The sequence below is a fragment of the Hippopotamus amphibius genome, chromosome 1 (assembly GCF_030028045.1).
Source record: "Hippopotamus amphibius kiboko isolate mHipAmp2 chromosome 1, mHipAmp2.hap2, whole genome shotgun sequence".
NCBI lineage: Eukaryota > Metazoa > Chordata > Mammalia > Artiodactyla > Hippopotamidae > Hippopotamus > Hippopotamus amphibius.
The window spans coordinates 58,696,601-58,703,542 of record NC_080186.1 but is presented as its reverse complement, the minus strand read 5'-3'; positions in this window follow the sequence as shown (position 1 = coordinate 58,703,542).

The window sequence follows — 6,942 nt, the reverse complement described above, 5'->3', positions numbered from 1 at the left end:
TTCTGAAAAAGAGACCCTTGAAATATAGGATACAGGTGTGCCTTGCTTTGGTTTGTGAACTGGGGGGATTTTATGAAAATCTGCACCTACAAAACAGACAAATTAAGGGGTGAAAATTAGCATCACAAACAGCCTCTTGGCTTGACAAAAAGATTCACAGCGGGATCCCTTTAAATAGCCAGCTCCCCTAGTGCATTTAAAATATGACTCAATTTATAAAGAATTTGATTTACATATACCCAGTGAGGAACACGTCTACTGCAGAAGGGGAGGCACATATGTTTTTTATAATAAAGATTGATAACTGTGGGGTTTTAAAAATATGAACTATTTCTTTCTTCTCATGATCTTTAATCATGCAGTTAACACTTCCACTGCTAGGAAGCAGCTCTGAAAACTGCAGATGTGGCTGTGGGGGTTGGGGCAGACTCTCTGGAGTACATCTCCAGGAGAGAGGAGGCAGGATGGGCTCTGCTCAGCTGACAGCGATGGAAATAAAGAAAGAACTGGCTTGAGATCACATCTGAATGCGACATGCTGTTTCTAATTGGGTTAAAGCCTTTCCAACTTAATATAAGATTAAAAATCACCAAGCAGTGAATCTCTAATGTCTGAAAAAGTAAAAATCAGCCTTATTCAGAGGAGGGGCCATATATAACAGATGCAGAAGCCAGCAGATATGAGTGAGCTCATTGCTCAAATTTCCTCCTTTGGAGTATTTAGGTTTGGGGGTGTGTGTGTGTGTGTGCACGCGCGCGCTAGCCAATGCTTAGCAGGGTTGAGGGGAGAGTGCCAGGGGGAGTGATGTCCTCCCAAAGATATCCATGCCCTGATCCCCAGAGCCTGTGAATGTGTGATGCTACACAGCAAGGGAGAATTAAGGTTGCAGGTGGAATTAAGGTTCCTAATTAGCTGACCTTAAGATCAGGAGAGTAGCCTGGATTATCCAAGTGGGCCCAGTGTAATTGCAAGGGTTCCTAAAAGGTGGAAGAGGGAGAAAACTCAGGTGATACAATATGAAAAAGACTTGCGGTTTCTGGCTTTGAAGTCAGAAAGGGGCCGTGATCCAAGGAATATGGGCAGCCTCTAGAAGCTGAAAAATTAAGAAAATGGCTTCCAGAAAGGAACACATCTTGGACAACACCTTGATTTTAGCCCAGTGAGACCCGTTTTGGCCATCTGACCTCAAGAATTGTAAAGTGATAAATCTGTGTTATGTTAACTCCTGTCGGCTACAACTGGCACTCACCATTGGCATTTGCCATCTGCCTCTACAAAGATTAAATCATGTGCTACTGCAGCTGCTGACGTCCAACACCCCCTAAAAGGTGCTCAGGGTGGAGAGCTGAAATTGAGGCACTCTGTGTTCTGTGAAAAACTGGCAGAACAGGTCTTTAGATAGTCAGATATTTTCAGGAGCCAACTTTCTGAGCCCAATTCTTGTATCTCCTCATATCTAGAAAAACACTAAAATCCTTCAGGGTGATGACTGCTCCTCGTGACTAGCAGAAACCTTCTGTAAACAATATGTGCTTGATTGCATGTTTTTCCCTTTCACCAAAACCACACATATACTGATCTTTCCCCTTTGCCTCTTTGAAACGGTTTCGCAGAGCTATCTGGGATCCTGTCTCCCAGGCTGCAATCCTCATTTTGCCCCCAGTAAAACTTAACTCGCAACTCTCACACTGTGCATTTTTTTAAGTTGACACTACGTTTGTGGTAATTGGTTGCAGCAGCCATAGAAGACTAATACAGGGGTGGGGGCAGGGGGCGGGTGGTTCTCTAGCTTACCGGGCCTCTCCTGCTGAGGAGGCAGGAGATGTGTAAAACCTCTGAGGGCTTTCATGAACACAGATGCAACCTCACGTTCAATGGCTGCAAGTCCCCGTGCCTAGTACCACATTCTGACCAAGAGGCAAGAGGCAGGGGAAAATGGGAGCACTATGGCCTGACCCTTGAATCATCCTATGGGCCACATAAGCAGGGAAAAGACCTAGACTTTCTTCTGCTGCGGGTCACTCATCTCTTCCAGTGAACTTCCCACGTGCAGGCCAACCCTTTGAAACCAATGGCACATAGACGAACAATTCCAAGTTCTTCCTCTGTTTCCAGCCTCCACACCGCCCTCCACCCCACCTGAGACTCTTCCTCTCCAAGCAGAGCCCCGGTTCTAGGACATTAACCCTCTTGGGACTCCTCACCTCTCTCAGCCCTTCACTTTGTCCTCCCAGAGCAGGCAGGCGTGGCTGGCTGGCCTGACAGCCTGGAAAGCCTGGAACATGGGTTCTGCTGGAGGGGCAAGGGAACAGGGGTTTGCCTTTGAGATCTGCGGAGCCCCGAGGGGGCCGCACTCCCCTCTGTGCGTGCCTCCCCCCACGCCCCACGGCAAGTGCACTTGGGTGGGCTCCATTAGTCAGCATCTGACTGGTGGGCGTGGGGGGGGGAGGGGGAGTAAGATCAACTCAGAGGAGAAGGAGAAGGAAGTCTTGTCTGGTTGTAAGTTCAGCTGCATCCCCCAACCCACCTTTTCTAGCAACAGAGCTGATGTTTTGATCCCTCCACTGGTTCCAAACCTAACATGCAGAGGGGTGCGATTAATTGGCCCCCAACAGTTATCATGAGTAGAGTCTCCTTGAGAGAGTCAGAGTCCTGAAATTCCAAAATCCCCTATGGTGAGAAAATAAGAGTGTGTTTCTCTGCTCTTTACCAATTGTATGATGTGCAGCAAATTAACTTCTCTCTTATTTTCTTCATCTCTAAAATATGGCTAATAATAGCACCTGACTCAAGGAATTGTTGTAAAGATTAAGTGAGATGATCCTGTAAGCCCTTAGCATAGTCACTGGTTTATAGGAATAGGAGGGAAGGAAAACTGCTATTGTTATTTTTATTTTTGTTGTTATAAAAGGATAGTAAAATGGACGTTTTCTGCTGTAGTTTCAGCTTAACACACGTGCCAATTTCTCCCATTTTTCGTAGCGAAATGCTGGCCACCAAAGCAGGATATGCAAAGGAGGTAGCCCAGAACTGGTGTTCCAACTATGAGTTGACTGACCATCAGAAGATTCAGAGGCCAAAAAAGTGGCAAAAATTGGAGAGAAAATTTCTTTGAAAAGAATTTTTTTGTGTTCGATGGCACCCCCTCCGTCACCGCCTCCGTCACCAGCAGGGCTGTGAGCATGTTTCCCAAGGACCCGAGGGCTCCCGTGGGACGGTGGCCTGGAGTGTCTTTCGGGCCTAAGAAGACCTTCTGGAGGGGTAGTGGGATCCCACAATGGTTGGGGAGTGGCCAGCAGAACTCCAGAGGCTGGAAGGGGACCTTAGCATCTGGGTGGAGGACCCGGGTGGTGACATCTGTAAAAGCCAGAGCCCCTCTTTCTTTTTTTCTTTTTTTTAAACTACCCTTCTAAAAAATTTACATATATATGCCCTTTTTTTTTTTTTTTTTTTTTTTTGCCACACTGGTTGGGACCTTAGTTCCCCGATCAGGGAATGACCCCGGGCCCTCGGCAGTAAAAGCACAGAGTCCTAACCACTACACCAGCCGGGAATCCAGAGCTTCTCTTTCTACTTCAGCAATCAAAGGTGTCCAGTCTTGGACAAGAGATTACAGAACTACCTCCACCAAGGTCAAAGATAACCATGACTAACCCAGGGGTGGTCACTCCCCCCCCCCCCCCCGCCCCCCTTTCATTCTCAAACAGCCCTTGGCATCCATCCCCTGGAGCTTGACCTCCATCCCCTTCCTCCCACCTCTGGAAGCAGAATAGGAGGAGTGAGTTGGCATTTTCAATTGTTATGTGGAACTGGACATGTTAGTTCCTAAGCTGTGTGTGTTCCTGTGGTTAGAAGTGACCCAAGACTTAATTATCTCAACTGAAAGGATAAGCTCTAAGGCGCCTGAGATTTCACATGGATGCAGGGGACAAGAGCTCACAGGGTTGGCCTAAACGGGCAGAGCGGCAGGAACAAATACAAGTGTTTTCTAATGACACCCCTTTGTTTCTTACTTATTAAAGATACCGATTATGTTATTCCATTTTTATTTCTGGCTCTATGGACACCCAGGTGAGCAAACACTCTTTTCAGCTAGAGCCTCGGCCTGCCATCGTTGTTCAAGCTCCTACTTGGTAAACTTCCATGGACCTCATGCAAACACTTGGGAATTATTCCGAACTGCCAGTGTAAGGCCTCGACTAGAGGCCGAAGCTGCTGAATGTCCTCCTCCAAAAGGCCAAGAGAGGAAGGAGTGAGGAAAGGGAAGAGTTTAAAACAAAACCAAACCACAAATAGCAACTCTTCCTGTAGAGATGTAGTGCTTTCCCCTTATTTTAATAAACAGAATTATAGAGGTTAGCCAAATATTCATTATTGGAGTCCCTGTAGTTACAAGGTTGTGTAGGGAAGTGAAAATCATGATAACACAAAAATATTTGTTCATGAACTTCCTTCATGGCCCCTCCCCGACCCATCTCACGAAGCCCTTTCTGGCTCAGTCTCCTGATGACTGTGGCATATTATAAACATCTGACAGGACAATGAAAGCTAAGCAAATCTATTTCAATGTCGAATTTCAAATCTTGCAAAAGATGGAGGAGAATGAAGTTGGGGAATCGTTCAAATCGTAGCGATAAAAAATAGGGGCGTGATGGAGGTGTGCCAGTTAACAACAGGAAAAATTAAGAGTCAGCAGAGACAGTGACCCCAGAGGCACCGCAGAAGGAAAAATATATCTATACAATCACTATGAGAAGCCTTTGGGAAAACTCATAAAGCCCTTCATACCTTTGTAAAAACGTCCCTTTAAGTAAGATTGGCTATGAAAGTAAAATACAAAGCCAAGGATGCTGTGCTATTGTACAAATATTTTGAATTTTTTTCCTAAAATAAATGATTCGTTTTTGTAGCCTAAGAATGTGTATGTGTAATTATAACTGAAATTGGGTTCATTACATGTTTAGAAGCTTAATTTCATAATTTTGAGTTTTCTCTTTCAAGTTCAAGCCTCAAACCTTTTTTGCCCTCCTATTTATTATAAAATAGTCCCTCTTAAGTAGTTTCCTATTAAGTGGCTGACCCAGAATTATTCAGTGTTGAAGACTCTGCTTCTAACACCCTGATCTGAAGGACATTCTTTGCATATGGAGAGCTTCACCAAGGTCAGAACAGGAGGAGGCACTTGACTGACACCTGCATGACCCAGAGAGTGACTACAGGGAACCCCCAGAAGGAGGAAAACCTCTGCCCTAAAGACAGGTTCCAGCTTCTGCCTTAAGGAAAAAGGAAGCCAATTTTCTGTTTATTTTTGAGTGGCCAGTTTGTCCCAACTTCCAATCACCAACATGCAGAATTCCCCCGACCCCGTCTCAGCGATCCCCACTATGGGATTTTAAGTGACACACACACAGAATCGATGTCTCCTGTATATTTTATTGCTCTTATTTGCATATTCTCTGCCTAGAAACCAAACTCCTAACCTGTTCAGTGAAATACCAGGCTCTGGCACCTGCCTGGCCTCCCGGCCCCTGCCCTGGGCCCCTGCCCAGCCTTAGCCCTGAGGGCCTCTGAAGGCAGAAGGAACATTCTAGCCCCAAAGAAGTGAGGCAACAAGAAAGACCCAGCTCCTCAGCCTCACTGAGTGTTGCCGATGGTGGGGGGGGGGGGGGGGAGGCAGGTGCTTGCTTCCAGGCCTTCTCTTGGGGGAGGGGGGGGAGGGTAGGAAGAGGGGGGTCTCCCATCTCTGCCTCCCTCCATCAGGTGCTCAGAAATTTGGGATTCCATGAGGAGAGAAATGATGAAAGAGGGTTTTCCACACGCTGCAGTTGTACCAAGTCCCTTCTTCAGCTGACACCTGTGCCCGCTCCCACCCGCTCCCACCACCTCAGCCCCGCTGAGGACCCACATGGGTGAGTTCCCTCTCTTCCTTGGGATGGAGTGAGGTAGGGGAGGCTTTGACGGTCTCCTACAGGTCAGGGTGTATCCTGCACAGTCTAAAGGGCATACTGCCTCTGACCAACTTTGGGACCTCTCCCACTTGCGGAGAGGGCACACATCTAGGACCACAGCTCAAGTGTGCAAGGAACGTGACTTTTTGTTTACATCAATGTCAGTTCTATTTCAAATCCCATTCTGCTTGGTGGCGGGCAATTTCGGTGACTGTGGGATCGTTTTCTATTCCTGGGGTTTGGGTCTCCATTCTGGACGGCTCGTGACTGCCACAGCAGCATGGGGAGGTGGGGGGGGGGGGGGGCGGCGGCAGGGAGTGGATAGAGGGGACCTCTGACCCGGGTCACCTGCCCACGCCGGCCTCCCATGTCTGTATCCTCCCATCCATTCTCAGTCACTGATGCACACAGGTTTGCAGCTGCACTAGCTCAATCCCTGTGGCAAGACTTGTACAGAACTGACTCTCTTCTGCTACTTCCCCCCTCTTTTGAGGGCCTGGAGGGATTCTGCCTCCCTCTTAAAGGGGCTCCTGCCTGGGCTGTAGGAGCTCCAGGGGGCTGTCACAGGCCTCTCCCTCTGGGGACTCCAGGAGTCACTTCCACGCCGTTGATCCTGTGCATGTGTGTGTGTGGGGGGGCAGTTCCCCTGGATGCTGCTGTCCCTGGGCGTAGGGGGACGGGCAGAGGTGTCCTTTGTTCTTACGTCCCCAGACCTCTGTGGTTTCCCTCATTCCCCTCTGTCCTCTGAGAGGCAGGACCCTTGTCAGAGTCATCATTTAAAAAAAAAAAATTAATTTAATTTATTTATTGGCTGTGTTGGGTCTTTGTTGCTACACACAGGCTTTCTCTAATTGCTGCCAGTGGGGGCTGCTCTTCATTGTGGTGCACGGGCTCCTCATTGCCGTGGCTTCTCTTGTTGTGGAGCACGGGCTCTAGGCACATGGGCTTCAACAGTTGCAGCACACAGGCTCAATAGTTGTGGCTCACTGGCTCT